General features: G+C 34.8%; 2 long non-coding RNA genes across 2 annotated transcripts; one reads left to right on the top strand and one right to left on the bottom strand.

The window, feature by feature from the left end:
* The first annotated feature begins 5,998 nt into the window (after positions 1-5,998).
* On the top strand, positions 5,999-7,262 carry LOC124888103. Its single transcript, XR_007046069.1, has 2 exons — positions 5,999-6,167; positions 6,844-7,262. It is a non-coding gene; the product is annotated as an uncharacterized LOC124888103 (long non-coding RNA).
* LOC124888104 lies at positions 6,492-8,960 on the bottom strand. The gene is made up of 2 exons (XR_007046070.1): positions 8,546-8,960; positions 6,492-6,991 (listed from the first exon to the last, which is right to left on the bottom strand). It is a non-coding gene; the product is annotated as an uncharacterized LOC124888104 (long non-coding RNA).
* Positions 8,961-22,617: the final 13,657 nt, after the last annotated feature.

The raw sequence follows: 22,617 nt of genomic DNA, 5'->3' as shown, positions 1-22,617 counted from the left end.
AGATGGAATTTTCCTCAGCTCAAGGAAATTTCTAGTGAACCGACACAATGTTGATGCATTGCATCGGTTATCATGTTGGTACCCTCAACGCGCCACGTCGGCTATAGCATCGCTGGGCATATTTTTCTATCTTGTAAACCCGTGTCCTTAAAGGTAAATAGATCTTTTTTCCCTGATCTTTAGCTCTCATAACATGAAATTTAGCCCTCTTTTGGCTAATTAAATTCATTATTTCACAATTGCTCAAGAACAAGAAAACCCTAGGTGATAATTTTAAATCAAGAACTCAAGATTTCCTCCATTAAATTTCAAGAATTCTCCAACAAAGGTATGTGATGTGTTCATCCAAGGGTCCCTTCCACCCTTGGAGTTCAAGAATCTTCTTTTTAAAAGTTAAATCATGATTTTCATGTTGTGGGTTGAATTAAATCCATGTTAATGTTGTTGTATGGTTTCCAAGTTAGAATCTATGATGTATTTTATGAAATTATGTTAGCATATGGGTTGAAATCTATGAGTTTGAATTGATTAATGCAAATAATGATGCATTGGTTTAATGTTCATGCCTAAGCCTAAAGTTATGCATCCTATGTGTTTGATAAAATTTCTAAGTGAGCAAAATTGTGCATTATGATTCAAATTGTGATCTAAATGTGAATCCATGCTATATTCTCATGTTCAAATTGATTCCCATGCTAATGCTATGACTTGTAGTGGTTTGATGGAATGCTCATGAGATTAGATTTGTGAAATCATGATAGGATAGAATGTAATCCTATTCATGTACAGGATTATGATTATCAAGTGCTTCATGAAATCCCTCAATGATTGTATTATGAATTGTTGACTATAGTCATGTGTTCAAAAAGTGTCATGTCCTATTTATATCTATGCTATCGAGTCCTTGGAGTACTTGATACTCGACAATTTAGCTATATACCTAGATCCATTGTCAGATTTCAAGATAATCTCAGCTAAGCCTTGATCAGTAGAATTCAGTCAATCTCAGAACTCAAAAAGCTTAGTCGTATTCAGTTCAGTCCTCAGTAACTCATTTAGTTAATAGAATTCAGTAGTTTTCCATCAGTTAAAGGAACTCAGTCCAGTTCAGTCCAGTATACTCAGTTCAATGTCTATTTAGATAGGAGTGGATTCACACTGAGTGAACCCAAGGATGGAAACTCACCTTCCAGCAGAGGGTGTGATTCTTCGAAGAAATCCTTGCATTCTAAAACTATGTGGCCAGCATAGGTTGAGACATCAAAACCTATCAGATGAGGATTGATGAGATGGCTTAACTTGTCAGTTGAGGGTCCCACCATTCTCATTCGAGAACTTGCCAGATGAGGGTATATCTTTAGTATCTTATCAGTGGTGCGGTACTGACATCCTTCCAACTAGGGTTACAGGTTGGACCCCAAATCAATATAGAAAAGTGGCATGTAGGTTAGATGATTACTTCCCACAGTCTCAGTCTCAATCTCAGTCTTCAGTAAAGAGCTCAGGTAGTTCTATAGATTTCAGGACTGTCAAATACAGTCATTCAGCTCAGTACAAAACTCTGCTAGTTCCATCAGAATTAGTACTATTAGTAACATTCATTCAGTTATCAGTATATCAGACATCAGTTACATCAGTTATCAGTAATCCATGTTATCATTAAACTCAGTATTAAGAATCCTCATGTTTTCAGTTATAGTATGTATTCATGTATGTATCCTCACGCAGTCCTATTTATGTTATTCAGTCAGTTATAGTTCATGCACATGAACCCATGCATACAGCCTACCCCACTTTGCATACCAGTATATTCATACGTACTGACACATATTTTTTTTTTGCGCTATGGTGTTTTATACCATAGGTTCAGATGTATGAGCTCCAGAGCTCCCTTAACAGTTTAGATTCTCAACAGTAGACTAGTATTGAGTCCTCATCATTCGAGGATAATATTATTGTTTCATTATTTCATTATTTTAGTTTAGTTTTAGTAGATGGAGTTAGTTGGGGACATGTCCCATTAGCTGCACAGTTTAGATAGTTTTAGAGGCTTTCAGACTAGAGTGTTTTAGATAGTTGTTTTTTATTTTGGTATTATTATACCTTGTTCAGACATCGTTTTATTCAGTATTATTCAGATTAAACCTTATGGCAAATTTCCACTAGATTTCCTCATTTGTATTAGTAATATTGTTTATTGCAATATTACTATTATGCAGTACTTACAAAAGCTACTATTTATGGGCTAGCTAGTGGTCCTTTGGGATTATCAGCAATGTGTAGCATCCGGGATACCAGACTCGGGGCATTACAGTTAGGCAAGGGGGTAGATGTTCTTGAAGGTGAAATTTTTTATGTGGTTTCATGAGATAAGGCTATAAGAAAAGGGGAAAAAAGAGATGAACTTTCGTTACGAGAGATAGTTAAGGAGTTATGTGGCGAAAACCTTAGTGAGAATGATTGAATTGGTTGGTCTTAGTGGGGAGGTCTATGAAGTGGGTGCAGTAATGATAGGCTTGAATGTTGTGATTGATGAAAATGCAAATAATGGGTTATGTGGTTGGTGCTCCTTGATTTAAAACTCGAGTGTGGTTGATGGTGGTGAAAAGGTGAATTAATTCTCTTAATAGGGTATAGAGTATAGGGTCCCATAGCTAAAGCTAGAACCTCTTTCCTCTGAATTAGGCTTCAACATAAAATTACTATGTAGTAGGACTCAAACTCGTGTGGTTAGAAGAGTATTGGGAGAATTGTAAGTTGGAAATGATGAGGCATGTAATTTATTATTTGGGGCATAGACAAGTAGTGTCTCTAAGTTTAAGTCTTTTCGTTATATCTTGTAAGGTGGAGAATGTTTCTATTTTTATGTCCCATGAGAATCTCATCTTATGTCTTGTACCAATCTTAATCAGGCCGAGGGTTCTTCAGAAAATTCTTGTATTACAATGTTTTGATCATGTTCCATAAAACACATGCGAAGATCATGTCGAAGTCAAGTTTCGTTATCTGATGTTTCATGCTAACACATTTCCCTAAGGGGTATCATGAAGCTCGTTGGTTGCCTTCACATATTTTGTTGAGGAAAAATGTTCAATACGATGTTACGCTCTTTATTCTACACATTTAGAGCTTCAAAAAGTCCCTACCCATTATTCAGGGACGAATAATCCCAAGGGGGAGATAATATAACACCCTGCACTTTCGAGCTAAAGTTTAAACCTTCCTTTCTATGTGTATAGACCCAAACCGAATGGTTCTTTGTTAATATATGTGTAATGATCAATCCGATGTGAATACCTTTGAATAAGAATTACGGTCACAAAAATTCCCAAACTCAAAGACGAGTTGAAAACTCTTCTATCCATTAAGTTTTGATGAACGTCTAAACTTGGGTGAAATTCCATCTACTATAACTTATTTTATATTGGGAGTTATATGGCCTATTATATACCAAATAAAAGTTTTTTAAGTCTTCTTTCCAATGCAACCGGTTTCACCTTAATCCGATATTAGAGTAGAAAGTTATGCTCATTTTAGTTTGAAGTGTCTGTCTGCCAAAATGTGACGACGAGGCTGACGACCTATCAACTAGGTGACGGCCCCTCATCCCCAGCCATCATCCTAGGGCAGTAAGTGGTAAAATCCATCTCAAAAGTGATGACCTAAGTGACGACCTAGGTGATGGCCTGCCACTTGAGTGATGGCCCATCAACCTTGGTCGTCAACTGATGAAGTTTTGCATCTTTTTTGGTTTTCTTAGGTATATTTTGATCTTTTTATCACTCCAAAAACCTTTCCCATGAATTTAGTTAAACTCTAAATGTTATTGATCAATCATTATTAGTTATACAACATCAAAATTCTTCCTCACTCTCCAATACTTGATCAAACTAGGGTTTCCTCTAAGAACAAAAAATCAAGAAAAATCAATCCTTAAGTCCAAGATTTCCAAGGAACAAATTAAGATTCGAGTTCTACTCTTAAAACTAAGTAATCTAAGGTACGTGAAATCTTTCTAAAATACATGGGTATGGTAAAATCGTTTTGATAATGTTTAAATGTTGAGAAATTATGAATTTGCAATGGATTTTGAATTTTCATTTACGATTATGCATTGTGAAATCCTTTCTATGATAAAGTTTTGGTCTTGAGGCCTTCCTATAAATTAGATTTTTACTTGTATATAAGTATGTATGCATTTTTGAGTTCTAATGTTGAATTAAGAGAATGAACAATTAAAATCCCTCTCTTGTTGTCAAGCCTCTTGTTTCATATGTTATGATTATTCAATTGCATATTGAGAAGCATGATTCAAATGTCTTTACTATTGTTTAAGCCTTGATTTTGGATATAAACTGAAGAGAGGGTGGTTCTTGTTAATATATATGAAAAGTGGTGATTCAAAGAAATCGCCTGGTTTGTTACAAAGTACTTGACCACTATATGTTTGTTGAAATGTTGAAAAGAGAGAATCCCTGCATAGTTTGAAATATTTTTTGAAAATAAGAACTCTCTTGCATTGTTAAATGTTTATGTTGGTCAACTGGATCGATTGGATTGAAGGAACTAATGCATATTATTATATGGCTTAGACATACGACTTTCAAGTCTTGGTATGACGATTCCAAATTAGATAAGGCCATGATAAACTCAAAACAAAATATAGATTTCATCTCAGATTTTCAGAATTTGAATTCAAAAGGATGCATGTTTAGAAAAGGTTAAAAATGGGTCCTAAGAGAGTTAGGTGGTTACCCAAAGAAGGCATGAGTCATATGATTCATTGCCCGAAATTATGTTTTTTATACGGGTTTATTATTTTCCCAAAGAGGGATTATACGCTGGTCCATTGTCCTGTGGCATATCAGATTTGGATATTCCAACCCTTGCGGCAAAATTAGGTTGGAGACTTGGCCGCCGAGTTAAAGCTGGATCCCATGTAGCCCATGGGGTACTTTCAGATATATGGGGTGTACCACCTAGCTCAGAAGTAAGATAAAGAGTGAGCCATGGTTTCAAAGAAGTATTTCTAAGTGTTTCAAAGTCTTTAAAGTATGCCCATGTGTTTTTATATATTATACGTAAAAGGTTTTATGAATCGCTCTCACTTATTTTGTATATATAAATGTATTATCTTGGGTTTCTCTGCGTACCGGTACATCTTGTTGACCCTCTATATTTCAGGATCTGAGACACAGTCCTAGGGTCCAGCCAAGCAGTAGATTGGGTTGTCCGAAGTTTGTAGTTGGTGAGCCTCCCTTATTTCGAAAGGCCTTGTTGATTTGACATTGATAATTTTATTTTTGTTTATGGTCCGATAGGGGGCCTTGTCCCAATATATAGACTATAGTGTTTTTGAGTAGTTAGAGATTTCACACACTAGTGCCAGGTGTTTTTGAATGTTTCATGAACCCATTTTTGTATTGTTCAGTTGAAACAAAAGAATGAACATGTTCCGCCTTGTCATGTTTTTCCGCATTTTCTTTATAGTATATGAATTGTTTATATGATTACTAGTTAGAGAAGGGTTCTTGGGCCTTCACGGTTTGTGATGTCCATCGCGACCAGGGCCTCGGTTCGGATCGTGACAATTATTTAAAAAAATAAATTAAAATAGGGTATCTTTAAGTGAAATAGATATAATTTTCTATGGATTATTGTTCAATAATACTGACATGTTTAACATATTTTCCATTGAATGGACCACTAAAATTGGAAATGATAAATGAAATTTAAATTTTTATGGTTGAATTAGATTAGATTATTTGTACATATATAGGATTTGTGTTCACGTGTTGAGAGTGGACCACTAATATTTGATTAAAATTTAAAAAAATGAAATACAAATTTTTATAATTGAATTATATTGGATTATTTGTTCATATAGGGTTTGTTTTCATTTGTGGATAACTGAAAGTTTAATTTTTTTTAGTCTTATTTACTATATATTGGAGATATATATTAGGAATTATGAACCATAAAACAATTAAGTGTTAGATAATATTTGGTTAAATATTATGTAGATAAAAGGTCATCCCAGTGTACTAAAACTCCGGCTATGCACAACATTAGGGGAAGAGCCCTACCACAGGTGTGCATTGTACTCACCCTTACCTTTCCAACGCTTGAACTCGTGACCTCATGGTCACATGGCAGTAATAAAAATGGTAAGATTATTAGTGATGTGATGTAGTTCTTCCTTGCTTTACAAATACTTTTTTTCTTTTTTTGCATTTCTAATAATATCCATCCTTGTTCATATTTTGACATTTTTCATTTCGTGAGTGTTAGCCCCTAGCAAAGCACCAGAAAATCTTTCTACTTATGAATCAGGTATAGAATCAATGGGCGATATATGGTCCCTATTTTGAATGCGTTACTATCTGTTTGCTTTACTTTTTATTGTTTTTGATGTTGAAACGGTTTTTATTTATCCATGGGCAATGAATTTCGGTGTATGAATTGTAAACCATGAAGCATTAAAATCAATATATACTAAAGCATAATTTCATTATCGGATAACAATCTGTACACTATAATATGTAACATATAACGAGAACAAACATCCGAAATTGAATGAAATATCATTCTTACAGACTGATGCCACTTTAATCATGTTCAGTGTTACCTGATAGAATATTTATCGGAAACAACTTCTCTGCCACACAGAAGAGTAGGGGTAAGATATGCATACACCTCGCCCTCTTCAGACCCTACTTGTGGCATCACAGTGGCTATCTTCTTTGATAGAATTGAATAGTCACCTATACCAGCAAACAATCTTGAATAGTTTCTATATTGCAGTTCTTGTCCAAAAAAATTACTGTAATTTCTGTTTTGAAGCACAAGGGTGGCGCCATATGAGCAGGTGATTGCTTTGCAAATATAATAGGCTGGATGCTAACCAGATAACCAGATTTTGTGCTCCTTGACTCATTCGACAAGATATCTTCTACCTCCTACCGCTCACCAGCAATAGTATCAGGTAACTCTGTCCACCAAGGCAAGGACAAATCAGAAGAAATCACCTAATTTTTTTGTCTCTGTGGGATCAAATCTGCTAACCAACTTCCATCATGTTGGAAGCTGAAAGGAAACAGCAAAGAAACCATAACTCACCCAGCTATGAAGACCTTCAACCTTGGTCATTTTACCATGTATAGAAATCCAAGGATTTGTGTCATGTAACTTTGATTAAACCTTGTGTAGGAGAATTTCTTCCCATTATCAAAGAGAATATTAAAGCAATAAGGATTTGTATATTAAAGAAAGTTTTCTGACACCAATACGTTAATCCTCATGGTAAGTAACTACTACCTCGGTTCAAAAAACGAATGACCTACCTTCCTTTTTAATCTATTTAAAAAAGAATGACCCTTTCCTTTTTTTGGCAATACTTTTGATTCACCTTTCCACATGACATGTTTAAGATCACAAGATTAAAAAATATTTTTATACATTTGACATAACTTTAATTTAGGACTACAAGATTAAAAATCTTCTTTAATTTCTTAAACTCCGTGCCTAGTCAAACTAGCTAACTAGGTCATTCTTTTTGAAACAGAGAGTAAAAGAAATGAAGTGCACAACATTTAGATGAAGAGGAGGTTCCTATCAAACTAAATTTTTTACAACTATATTGGAAATTTCTTCTACTACTACAAACACCCATCATGCAATTCAAATAAACAAATAATCTATTCGCGAAGAAAGTTCTGAAATCTTTGAAATAGGGTATCACTAAGTGAAATAGATATAATTGTCTAAGGATTATTGTTTAATAAGATTGACACACTTAACATATTTTTTATAGAATGGACCACTAAAATCAAAAATGATAAATGAAATTGGAATTTCTATGAATGAATTATATTAAATTATTTGCGCATGTAGGATTTGTGTTCACGTGTTTGAGAGTGGACCACTAATTTTTTGTTTTTTTAATCTTATTTACCACATATATTGAAGATATATAATTGGACTCATGTACCACATACAAATAAAGGTGTTAGATAATAATTGATAAAAAATCTGAAAAATTGAAATTTGAATTTTTATAATTGAATTATATTGCATTATTTGTTCATATAGAGTTTGTTTTCACTTGTGGACAGCTAAATATTTATTTTTTTTAGTCTTATTTATCATATATTGAAGATATATATTAGGAATAATATACCATACACCAATTAAGGTGTTGGATAATATTTGATTAAATTTTAAAAATAATTATTATTCTATAGACCACTAAAATTAATGTGATAAGACAAAATTTAACTTATTTTGGTTTAATTCTACTGGATTATTTGTTCAAATTGAATTAGTTTTATCCATTGAGAGCGAATCACTAAAATTTTATTTTCCATATGTAGAAAATATATATTAGTAATTATGTATCATACACGAATTGATACGTCAAGTAATATTATTAAAATGCAAATAAATGTTATTCTGTGGACCACAAAAATTGAAAGAGATAGACAAAATTTGAATTTTTACTTTATGGTTGAACTATATTGGTATTTTTTAGTCAGGTGAATAGTACCTCGAGATCACGATCCCAACCATGTGATCACGATGATCAACATTGACCGGCATTTAAGTTGTTCATCATGATCATGAGAGGAGGCATTCGTGGCTATGATGGTCAAACTCGACCCGTTGATCCGATCTATTCGTTCGTAGAGCTATTTACTCGATCACAAACATTTCTGGAACACCTCTAACAGAGGGGCAAATAGTCAATTTTGAAAGAAATTATTGTCAATCTCTTTCAGATATGAATCTATCTGATTCAACCTTGAAGGATAATAACTACATGATCTGAAAGTTGCTAATATCAGTGAATCGACAACTGATATTGATATAACATAGCAAGCGCAGAGATTTCCAAACCAAGTATGATTGCTTTCGATGTTGGCAAATCCAGGTCCGTCTGCCCTTTATCAAGCTTGGATAGGCTCAAGCCACTTACACTTTACCTAAAGTGTGAAGATAATTCTTTTAAATAGGCTAAGGCTTCAGTCGACCATTAGCCAAGAGTGATATTTTTTTTATCGTAGGGCCATCCTAAGGTGTTGCTAAATGGATGGATCTTATCAACATCCATGAATGATAAATTAGCTCCTACTCCTCCTCCTTATCTTGACGGATAGGATCCTCCTTGGTAATTTTTACATAAAGCTCTCGGTCGCCCAAGAGGACTGAGAATTTGGATCCCAAATTGACGGGTTAGTGTGAGCTTATCCATACAGTTATGCACTCTTTGAATAGGAATCCATTTTCTAAAAGATCCTGGCTTTAAGCAGTTGGCTTCCACATAGCTACAGCTGCAGAGGATAGTCGCTAAAAGCTATAACCATCTCTTTGCACTGAATTAGAATGAGAGGTTTACCACCACATCATTGTATGCAAGGGGAGCTCACTCGATTCGTAGATTGGTCTGACTCGTAATTCACTTCTGACCCCGTGTTCGATAGCCCAACTCAGATTCCTTATATGTTCAACTCATTTTGAGTGTCTACTGTTTACTCATCACGATTGAGGCAACACCACCACCTGATCGCGATGGAGACAACCATTGAATCTCACGATCACGATGAAGGCCTGATACACTAGAAATTATTTAGGACTCCACAGAAATAAAATAGATATGCTACTAGGCTATTTTTGATGTTTAAGACTTAATAGAATACGAACTCTCGTGTTTATAAAAAGAGGTTTGTTTACAATAGTTTAGCCCCGGGATCCCTTTAGTCTTTTATAAGTTAGTTTTCATCAAAAGGGTAAAAATACAAAATAATAGCTCGAGACCCAAACTAACTATGCTACTAACCCAGAATTAACATTTTGGATCTAATAAAACTGTCTTAGTTACCATCCAACACTAGAAACATGAAATATTTACCGCAATCAAACTCATGCCTTTAAAAACCTCTAAATGTCTCAAACTCACCTAAAATACTCCCGAATGCATCGGGTACCGGTGTAGTTCTCTTAACACTCTATATATACATAAAAGGAATTGTATTACCTATCTAACGGTGTAACACCCCGCAAAAGTTCTTAATGTGTTATCTCCTACTAGTATGCTTATAGAGTTGAAAATTTGGAAATTGTTTTCGAAGTGTCAAAAAGACTTAGTCTCATTTTGAGGCTCTAATATTTGATGATTTTTTTCTCAACCTTCCCAGCCTTAGAATAACGATTTGTGAGTTGATTCATGATCGAGGGGTGTCAATGGTACATCTCGGGTAAGTTTCAAAATTTTTGGACGAGCGTAAGGGCGTGTTTGGTACCCTAAAATAGTAGCATCATGCGATTTGCAAACGACGCATGCTCCATTCCACTGATGGGTAGTGTATGATGGAGCATGCAGTGAATGCTCTATCCCGGAGTACTACAGCGTACGACGCATGCTCCCTCTTCAACTTGCAGTTTTAGATACGTTCTAGGGGCAGTTGGTTTAATTCCACCTGCCTTAATTCAGCCTAAACTCTGAATTTAAGCCTCAAAACACCACTTTAAGCCCCTAAATTCATATTCTCTTAATTTGAAATCATCCTTCCTTTCCCAAGAATAAAAACCTTAAGCTCTTTAGTTAAGATTTTAAGAGAATAGGTCAACATTCAAGTTCCATCTTTCAAATCTTCTAATATAAGGTACATGGGGTTTATCCTAAAACTACATGGTCTTGTTGAAATACTTGAATATGATTTAAATTCTATCAAGCATGAATTTATAACGGGATTTTGAAATCTATTTTTTAATTATGCATCATGAATGTTTTGATGATATGGTTGTTTTGGACTTTAGACCTTTTCCTCTTGAATTGATTTATACCTATATGTATATATATAAAATTGAAGATTTGATTGAGATCATTATTACTGAAATCCCTCTCTGTTGATGAATTAGAGTTTATGAACTATTGGGAATAATTTGAAATATATGTTTAATGATTTGAAGGTGGTATTTTCAATATTATTGTATTTGACATGATTTTTATGATGATGAGAGGAATTTTCTTGATATTAGTATGCTCTTGTGTTAAAGAGAAAGAATTTGCATATGATTGATATCTTTGATATGACCACCTTGTGTATTTGAAATGTTAAAAAGAGAGTTTCTTGCATGTCTTTACATGAGATTTAAGAAAGAGTTGCAAGTTTCATGACTTGAAAGAAGAGATAACAAGATGCTATTATTGGCTCATGGATGTGATTTACAAGTCAATGGTATTACGATACCTTATGTATATATGCCATAATAGAGTTAGATCTTTCAGAGTTTGATTTCAGAGAATACATGTTTTAAAGAGTTAAAAATGGGCCTAAAGAGGGTTAGGTGGTTACCCGAAGAAGGCATGAGTCAATCAACTCATTCCCTAAAATTGTATTTTGTCGATACGGGTATATTATTATTGTACGCTAGTGACGACCCTGTAGCATAGTAGAGATAGAGACTCCAAACCTTGTGGCAAACTTGGGGTAGGGGCTTGGCTACCGAGTTAATGGTAGATTCCATATAGCCCGTGGAATTTTAGAGTTGTAGGGTATAGTACCTAGCATAGAAGTAAAATAAAGAGTATGTCACAGAGTTCAGATGATTTTATAGAGTCTTTTAAATATGTCCATGTGATTCTTAACATACGATATATTTATGAACTATTTTAAATTGCTCTCATGTATGTTAAGTAAAAATTATTATTTTGAATTTGCTCTGCATACCAGTACAATTATAATGACCTCCTACCTCTTAGGGTCTGAGGCTCAATCTAGCGGTCCGACTAAACAGCAGAGATTTTAGAGAGAAGCGAGCTGTGCAGTGGTGAGCCTTATTTATTCCAAAAGGCTTGTTTATTTTAGACTATGTTATTTGTTTTATTTTGGGTCCACTTGGGGCCTTTTCCTAGATTTAGACAGTTGCCATTTTAGTATGTAATAGAGATTTCATAGACTGGTTCCGATGTGGTCTAGTTATTATTGGAATTTATTCTTCATTGTTAGATTGAATTCAGAGCATGACGATGACTCTGTATTATATTACATTTCCACATCTTCTTTTATTGTATGAATATAGTGCATGACTACCAAATAGAGAAGGGCGTCCAGGCCTTCATGGTTTGGGATGCTCGTCATAGTCAGGGCCTCAGTTCGAGTCATGACAAACTTGGTATTGGAGCACGGTTCATGGTCCAGACTGTCTGCAAAATCGCATTGAGTAGAGTCTTATTTATGGTTGTGTAGCGCATCACACTTATAGGCATGAGACTACTAGGCGTTTAGGAATATTTCCCTTCTTTGTGATTTAGTTCATGCTGATGGGTCTATATGTCCTCTAATTAATGATTTCTTGTCTATCAAAAAATCACTATGCCTCCCCGTAGGATCAACTAATAGAATGCTCAAGCGGGAGGGATCCTTCCAACCTATGGAATACGGACCCATAAAAAAGCTTACACCCCATAATTTGTCCCTACTCCAAGAGTACCTCCAATCTAGACCAGTCCTCCTCGGGCTCCAAGGACAAATGTTAACCATCCCCAGCCTCCTCGGAGGAATATTTTGAATGTGGAGTTCAGGCAGTCCATTCATATGATTGCACAACTGGTAGCCTCTCATACCCATTGATCTGAAGATGTGGGTTTGGTATCTGGCACATTTGAAATTTTTCGGGTTGGTCAGTTCATGAGATTGAACCCGCCCATGTTCACTAGCACAAAAGTTGAAGAGGACCCTCAAGGTTTTATTGATGAGTTGAAAAAGATTTTCTGAGTTATTCATGTGAATGAAATGAAGGGTGTGGAGTTGGCAGTGTATCAACTAAAGGATGTAAAAAAGCAATGGTATAATGAATGGGACGATTCAAAGGGTGGTGATGCCAAGCCTTCAGTGTGGGGCAATTTTGTGGAAGCCTTCCTTGATCGATTCTTTCCTCAGGAGCTGAGGGAGGACAAAGCTTAAGAATTCATGAACCTAAAGGAAGGAAAATGAGCATCAAGGAGTATACTCTGAGGTTCAATCAACTAGCCCGATATGCTCCAGAAATGATAGGAAATATGAGAGCCTATATGAAAAAATTTACATTTGGTCTTTTAGATAACTTAGTGCTTGAATGCAAGGGGGAAATACTGAACAAAGATATGGACTTCTCTAGACTATCAGTTCACATGCAGCAGGTAGAGGACTAGTAAAAGAAGGTGGCTATGATAAGGTAAAAGGATAGGAAAGACAAGAGGGCTAGGCTAGCAGACCATAATTTTAATCAGCACCAGGATGGTAATTGGGGGAATAGGTGAAATACGGAAAAAAATTGGGGTTACGCTCAGTCCACAGCTAGTGATCCAGTTCCCAAACTTCCAGTTGATCGACGATTTTAGGATTTTTAGTCTAGTCATGAGCCGAGAGTGCATAGTACACAGTCTCAGGGGAGTGTAGCTCATACTCCTCGATCATACCCGCGCTGTGGAAGATATGGGAAAAATCATCTAGGAAGGTGTTTGTTTGGCGCCATGGTATGTTATTTGTGCGGCCAGCCAGGCCATATCCAGAGAGATTTCCCGACAGTGAGAGGTAATGTTGGGGGAGCTAAATCTTAGGCTAATTCCTTCGCACCAGCACCACTTCCCAATGGCATACTTCAGCTACCAAAAGTGGTCGCAACTGGTTGTATGCTTTTTCAAACCGCCAGAAGGTAGAAGCCTCACCAGATGTAGTCACGGGTACCTTTCTTCTTTTCCACTCTTGTAGGTGATTCTGTTGTGGCTAGGAGGGTGTATAAGAGTTGTGTTGTGTCTGTTTGTAGCCGGGATACTGTGGCAGAACTGATAGAGCTTGATATGGTTGATTTTGATGCTATCTTAGGAATGGACTGGCTCTATTCATGCTATACCACACTAGAATATAGAACCTAAAGGTTACTTTTTCTTTTCTGAATGAACCAGTGATAGAGTGAGAGAGGCATTCTTTGGCACCTAGGGGGAATTTTATATCCTACCTTAGAGCCCGTAAGCTTATTTCCAAAGGTTGTCTGTATCATCTGATTTGGGTAAAAGATTCTAATATTGAGAATCCTTCTCTTCAATCAGTCCCTGTGATAAATGAATTTCTAGAAGTCTTTCCTGATGATCTCCCAGGAATACCACCTAATAGGGAGATAGATTTTGGTATTGATTTATTGACAGACACCTATCCCATCTCTATTCTACCATATAGAATGGTTTCAGAAGAATTGAAAGAGTTGAAAGAACAACTAACAGACCTTCTAGGGAAAGGTTTTATCTGTCCTAGTATTTCTCCCTGGGGTGCACCTGTGCTCTTCGTGCGAAAGAAATATGGTTTCCTTCGTATGTGTATAGATTACCGTCAGCTGAATAAGGTCACTGTTAAAAACAGATATCCTCTTCCTAGGATTGATGATCTCTTTGACCATCTTCAGGGTGCTAAATATTTTTCAAAGATAGTTCTTCATTAAGGATACCATCAGTTGAAGGTTAGAGAGTCAGATATTCCTAAAATAGCTTTCTAAACCCGCTATGGTCATTATGAATTCTTTGTCATGTCCTTTGGTTTGACTAACGCCCCTGCAGCTTTCATGAACCTAATGAATAGGGTGTTCCGTCAGTTTCTAGATCTGTTTGTCATAGTTTTCATTGATGATATTTTGATTTATTCTAAGAGTGAGAAGGACCATGCCAATTACCTCCAAATCATCCTTCAGACTCTCAGAAATCATAAGCTGTGTGCAAAATTTTCCAAGTGTGAATTCTAGCTTAATGCTATTGCATTCTTGGGGCATATTATGTCTAGTGACGGGATAAAGATTGACCCCCAAAAGGTTGAGGCAGTGAGAAAATGGCCCAGACCCATGACTCCAACCGGCATTCGGAGCTTCTTGGATTTGGCAGGGTACTACAGAAGGTTCGTAGAGATTTTTTCTTCCATAGCTTCTCTACTTACTAAGTTGACTTAGAAAAACGAAAAGTTTGTGTGATTTGACTCCTGTGACAATAGTTTTAAGAGGCTTAAAGACAAGATGACTACTGCACCTATTTTGACTCTTCCGAAAGGTATAGAGGGTTTTGTTGTGTACTGTGATGCATCCCAAGTGGGACTTGGGTGTGTAATTATGCAGCACAGTCAAGTGGTGGCTTATGCATCTAGGCAGTTGAAGGTGCATGAGTAAAATTACCCCATGCATATCTTGGAATTAGCAGTGTGGTATTTGTGCTTAAAATCTAGAGCCATTATTTATTTAGAAAAATAGTGATAAGGTCATACTTCAGCTAACATCACATCAACATCGATATTATAATTATGAGTTTACCAAATTTATGCATGTCCTCACCAGTATGTAGTCAATAAAATCGTAGGCAACACAAACATCCATGTGTCTATATTCTATAATCGTATCATTTATAAGGATAAATACTTCTCGAATATCCAATCAATATCATAACATGACCCTCGGTCCAATAATATATTTGGAATAATCATGACATCATAATCACGGTATTAGACCCATATACATATCCAAAACTCATATCAATAATCATATTTATAAGCCGTATCTATAATCATCTTATATATAGGAGGCATCTCACATCTTGGAGGCAAAATATAAATAAGCATATCACCTCCATTAGACATCTCATATCTATAGGTCATACATCATGACCAAGAGGAAAATCATCTCTATAAGAACAATAATCATAACTAAGAGGAAAAATCATCTCAATAGACCAAATATCATAACTACGAGAAAAATGCATCTCTATGGGCCAAATATCATAACTAAGAGGAAAATGCATCTTTATGAGAGAAATATTATAATTAAGAGAAAAATGCTTCTCTATGGACCAAATATCATAATTAAGAGAAAAATGTATTTTTCTGGGTCAAATATCATAATTAAGAGAAAAATACATCTCTATGGGCCAAGTATCGTAACTACGAGGAAAATGCATCTCTATAGGTCTAAGAGGAAACTGTATCTCTATGGGTCAAATATCATAACTAAGAGGAAAATGCATCTCTCTGGGTCAAATATCATAATTAAGAGAAAAATGTATATCTATGGGTCAAATATCATAATTAAGATGAAAATGCATCTCTATGGGCCAAATATTACATCTAAGGGAAATTAACATCTCTGTAGTCCATTAATCATAATCCAGTGAAAATCATCAGAATTTATCAATTCACCAAGTAAACTTCATAAATAAGGCTCATTAGTCTCAACTAGGCTTACTATCCGCAATTAAGCCTACAAGGACTAACATAAGGCATGGCCTAAGTGAGCCGGATGATTCCACTTCTATTGCTCAATCTCCATATTTAGGAAAACTATGCCAAAAGTAGGCTAAGGTATCTAGTTCATATTCTAGATGTTAGGTAAGCCATAACCAATCCTAAAATAGGAAATTCCTCTAGAAACAAGTGCATTTATGTCAATTCTACCCTAAGATACGGTTTTAAGGTAACTAGACTAGCTCAACTAAGGTCAGTCACACTAACCATGATTCCAACACTTGAACCACATCCCAAACCTAGCACCATAACATTTCCATACATCTAACTAATTCAATATAGGGAGAAATCAATGAGATTAAAAAAGGGTCATAAACATACTACCTTACGGGTCCAAAACCCTCATCCAATTCCCGAAACATCAATAATCAATACTAGATTATTTATTCATAATCAAGCCTAACATTCATATTAACTTGCCATACATAACACACATCATCTTTGAAGAAGATTAGGTAGAAGCCTACCTCAAGGACGAACCGCAAAACTTCATATCATGCACCACATGCTCGTCTTTACTTCACAATTCATAAAATGTCATCACGCTAAAAAGCATAAATACTCATCAATACGAGTCTAATGATACCCATATTGAACTATTGTGCTTTGGGTTCAAAAACAACACCAAAAACCCCCCAAGTGGGTCCCACGTATAGAAATCACATTTTTGAGGCCAACCCAATGCTCATACATCATCAAGGAATCATAACCCTCAATTAATGGGTGTAAACAAATAAAATTTTAAGTTAAATCAAGCCCTAAGAGAAATAGGGCTTTTGGGTCATTAACTAACAAAATTCACCAATAAAGTGTGAAATCTTAACTTAATCCAGATGATAATTGTGATAAAAGATGTTTACCAAACTCCCTAGACACCCACAAGACTTAATTTTGAGTTATCATACCCATTTAGGGTTTTAGGCTCTCAAAGATGAAGGAAAAATGCCCAAATTTGAGTGTAAACCACATTTCAAATCCATTGAAATTATCAAAACTTCCATTCAAGATCATTTCAGCAAAAAGCGGGGCCCACACCTATAGTTTCATTTTTCATAAAATCTACTTAATAGCCCAAAATAAGATCGGAAGCCTTGGGACCTGAACCAAGGATTCTCCTAGCGAAAGATCAACATTGTAGACGTGATGGAGAAGTTGGATTTTCAATTTGAGATCTTCTTGACCAGATATGGGTCCCATACCCATTTTTAAATTTTCCAACTTTTCGATCAATAGGTCAAAATGATCTCAGGTGCATTAAAACTCGAACCAAAGGTCTAAATAGAGTATTGGATCTGCTAGCATAGTCGAAATTTGTATCCGAGATTGTTTCACTAAAGTTTTCGCCCGATGATCATTTGGAACCAACAAAGACTTTAAAAGATGGAACTAGATCTAAAAATTAAATTAACTATCCAGTAACCAAACCGTTGGTCCCAACAAGTTATAAATGACTTGGGAAACTATAGAGAAGCCCTAATGGCAAAGATAAGCGGAAACCTAAAATATGAAGGAAGGTTATCAAGAGGAGGCCAAGAACCTTTCACATAATGACCCTAACCCCCAGTAGGAACACATAAAATTCTACTCAGATCAGCAGGGTAAAGATTTATGGTTTTACCATGAACAGTGGTAGAAAACATCTCCCCAATAACAACTCCATTAGTGTAAAATTCATACACTTCAGCTTTCCCAAAGTATTTGAAATGAGATTTTCATATGTTGAAACTAGAATAATGCATGATTCAGAATAGGATAAAATTTGGCATAAAGAGAGCTTAGGTGGTTCCCCGAAGAAGGCACGAGTTCATACAACTCATTGTATAAAACCATGATTTTCTAATCTGGGTGTATTATTGAACGCTGGCGATGGCCCTGTGGCGTAGTAGATTTAGAGACTCCAACCTTTGCGGCACACTTGGTTTGGGGGCTTCCCCGCCGAGTCAATGGAGGATTTCATATAGCTCGTAGAATTTTAGACTTGTAGGGGTGTACCACCTAACTCAGAATTAATACAAAGATCAGAAAACTGCATTGTCAAGAACGACTTATGATTTTTTTTTTAGAAAAGTGCCCATGTGTTTTGAAACTAGTTTATGTATATGTTTTAACAAATTGCTCTCCATTAATTTATTTATATAAAAGTTTTATTTTGGATTACTTTGCATACCAGTCCATTTGTATTGATCCCCCCTTCCTCCCAAGGTCTAAAGATCAGTTCAGAGGTCTTGCTAGGCTATAGAGTTTTCAGACAGCAGTGATGTGTGCAGTTGGTGAGCCTTCTTTATTCCAGAAGACCTATGTATTTTTTATTATGTTATTTATTTTGATTTAGGTCCACTAGAGGCCTTGTCCTAGTTTTCTGACAGTTAATATTTGATCATGTAGTAGAGATTTCGCAGACGATTATCAGATGTTGTTAGATGGTTTTGGATTTTGACTTTCATTTTAAATTTATGTCAGACTTATGATCATGATTCTATTGTTACATGTATTTTCGCATCTCCTTATTGTACATAAATGGTGTATGTGATTACAAGTTAAAGGGCTTTCGGACCTTCATGGTTCGGGATGCCCTTCACAGCCAGGGCCTCGGTTCAGGTCGTGACAACACTTATCAGTGTTTACTATAAACAAAAGCATTCAAAGTAACAACACCCATTCAACTTTCATTTCCATAATTGGGAGAGTTAACTTGTACTATAGTGAGTTATATAATATGATACTTGTTATTTTGGTTGATGTATGATGAAGGTCCTCAGACTGAACTATTTATAGACCTAGGAAACATGCATTACTTCTCTATCCTAGTTGATAAGTGGACATGTATTCTTTGTCTTTTTCCATCACATAAATTCATATAAATTATCTAGATATAAATAAAAAAAATATGAAGTTTATACTATATTATTACTAAAATAATGCTAAAATTGATCGAGGTTGCTTAACCTTTACCTACTTTATTTTTTTTTTTTAGAAAATTTAATGATAATAATAGAGTACGGTCGATTTTTTTAGTGCCAAAAACTAGAGCAGTGTAAAATTGACTGATCTTATTTGTTAAAAAATGTTGCAAACTTGGTTTTACAAAAAGAAAGATGGCTAATGTTGGTTTGGTTTATTTAAGATAAAACCTCAAATATATTATAGAACTATCATAAATAGCTTATCCATGCCACCCTTGATAGTCAAACCTATTTATGTCCTCGCCATGAAAAAATGAACCTCCAGATCATTCTTTCCATTTTTATGCTTATTATGTGTATAGAGCCTTTTTTTAGTTGCCCCAAGTTATAATTTGTTGTAGTGACCTGATTTGTGAAAACTTGCTTTATATGAATTTTGACCATTTAACCCTTCCCGTAGTTGCTATATGTTAATTTTGGATATGAGATGGTTGGTACTCTTTCCAACGCGATCGAAAATGATTTGGGTGAGTGTGATTTTTAGAGGCTTATAATTGACTTTGTTCAATATTTGGTGCTTAAAGTATTGAGTGATGATTTGGATAGTTCCATTAGGTTCGTAATATCAAATTTGGGTTAGTAGTATGATTGGTTCGAGTTTAGAACCTTTATTTTGTATGTCGATGATTGGTAGCATGGTTGACACGGTTCGTAATGATCACAAATTAGAAAATAGTGTGGATTCTCCTTTGGGTATATTGTTTGGTCACTACTCTATTTCTTATATTATTGTACTTCTCTTTGTAAGTGGCGGTGCTCCACCCCTTCATCAAAAAATTATATTGTTATAGCTAGTAAAAAATTTCTTAAGCATACGTACATACATACATATATACATACATATATACATATATATATATATATATGTATAATTAACAACGAAAAATTCAACAAATCAACTTCAGGTACGAGGGATTGAAGTTAATCCACTTGTTTCCATCTGCTATATAATACTATTAAGATCAAATTAAATCAGCTATCATGAAAGCCTACAAATGGAGATACTATATTATTACAACTTAAAATTTATATTATTTTCATATGCAATTATCATAGTATTGAGTTGGGCATGGAGAATCATGAATTGGTTTTGGTTCAGACCAAAGAAATTGGAAAAATGCCTAAGACAACAAAGTTTCAATGGAGAATCATGAATTGGGTTTGGTGACACAAAAGAGATGAGTTATGCCTTTCTTCCATAATAATTATGATATGCATTTAAATTTGCTGCCAAGTTTGTCACTAATTTATTGATAAATAGTAGTTGACATAAATTTTTGATAATTTGTAGCTAATCCGTTGCTAAATAAGATTGATAATGAATCCACTACTAAAAGAAATAAACCACAAAGTAGTAGCATAATCATCAATTCAACAACAAAGCACATAATGACCGCTATAAATTCGTCAAGGCATACAATCATCAATGGATATGAAAATTCCAATACACATAAAAAGAGATAAATGGGAGAAATAAAAGCACACCAACCCTGGAAACATTCACAGTAATATTCCTGATAGCATAGGACAAAAAATAAATTTGAACGGGTCTAACTCAGACCGATCGACTGAATCATCAACTGAGGCGCCAAGTGCACCATCTTTAACTGAAGATGTCACAACATCACGAGCTGATCTATATAAGCTGGAAGATTGAAAATATCATGCCAGGGATACTCCCTAGACTAGTAATCGGTCTCTCTATGGTCGTAGCAACTCCTAAAATATAAATATGGAGAGAACAAAAACTAAGCCCAAATGGCTGGCCAACTAACGCTAAGAGAAATCCGCAAACTATTGTCCAAACTTTCAAATCACAGTCTATCTTAGGAGCTCTAGGCTGGCGGGGAATACATGCTAACTATAGATGATCACCTATCTCATACCAAGTGCACTCTCTAAACCAATGCCTTATCATAACACAGCCAAACCAAGATTCTAGAATACTTTGAGATACTACCCCGCAAAATTCAAAATGGTCGTCATGACCCGAAGAACCATACTACACTCCGTAAGTCTGATGGGAATACAATGGTTCATTTTATTTAAGACAAAACTCAAATATATCATAGAACTATCATAAATGGCTTATCCATGCCACCATTAATAGTCGAACCTAATTATATTCTTGCCATGATAAAATGAATATTCAGGTCATTCTCTATATTTTCGTGCTTATTATGTGTACAGAGTCTTTTTATAGCTGCCCCAAGTCATCTATGACTTGGTGGGACTACTGACTGTGGGATTATCATGCAATTTGTTGTAGTCATTTGATTTGTGAAAACTTGCCTTTTATGCATTTTGACTATTTAGCCCTTCCCTGAGTTGCTATATGTTTATTTTGGGGTATGAGATGGTTGGATCGATTTTCAATATTATCAATTAATAATGATTTGAGTGAGTTTCTGATTTTTAGAGACTTTATAAATCATATAGTTGACTTCTGTCAATATTTAATGTTTTGAGTGTTGGATGATGATTTGTATAGTTTTATTACGTTTGAAATATTGAATTTGAATTGGTAGCATAGTTCGTTCGAGTTTAGAACCTTTATTTAGTATTTCGATGATTGGTAGCATGAGTAAGTAGCATGGTTGACACGTTCGTAATGCTCACAAATTAGAAAATAGTGTGGATTCAGCAAAACAATAAAATTATATTGTAATTCTCCATAAAAATATTGTAATATATTGTGGATTCAACACCCTTTGTCTTTTTCATAAATTTTATTTATTTACATTTTGATACTCCTTAATCAAATTTAGGCACCACCAACTTTGTATCTCGTGACTAAAATTGACATATCTATTGTCTTTTCTTATTTCCTACTTAATAATATCACTGTATTTTAGTTCCGCCAACTTTGTATTTGGTGACTAAAATTGACATATCTATTTTTTTTATATTTTCTTTTTAAAATTATAGAGATTTATCTATAATTATCTTATAAATATCTTGATTGTGTGAATATTTTTTATGCCGTCAGTGATAGAATTTGAACTTCTAGTGGATCGTGAACTTATAAGGGAAGTGCTAACTAAGAACTACATTAATTAGAAGCCTCCTAACTAGATTGGTAGTAAATATTTAAAAGGAAAAAAATCACAAGTAGCATACTTAAGTTCATGATTAAATATTTTATAGCAACAATTTTATAATTAGTGGAAATAGAAACTTGTATATGTATTTGATGTGCAAGATAATATTAACTACATATACAAATACAATTAATTACAATATTTTTAAGGAACAATTTGAGTTTAAAAAGGCAAAAGAATTTCATCTTCTTAAATAATGTTCACCCAATTAATTAAAGGGAAAATTCGTGTAAATTTAAGAAA

Source organism: Capsicum annuum, chromosome 10 (genome assembly GCF_002878395.1).
Source record: "Capsicum annuum cultivar UCD-10X-F1 chromosome 10, UCD10Xv1.1, whole genome shotgun sequence".
Taxonomy (NCBI): Eukaryota; Viridiplantae; Streptophyta; class Magnoliopsida; order Solanales; family Solanaceae; genus Capsicum; species Capsicum annuum.
Note: the sequence above shows the minus strand (reverse complement) of the source record. Positions and strands in the feature narration are given on the sequence as shown.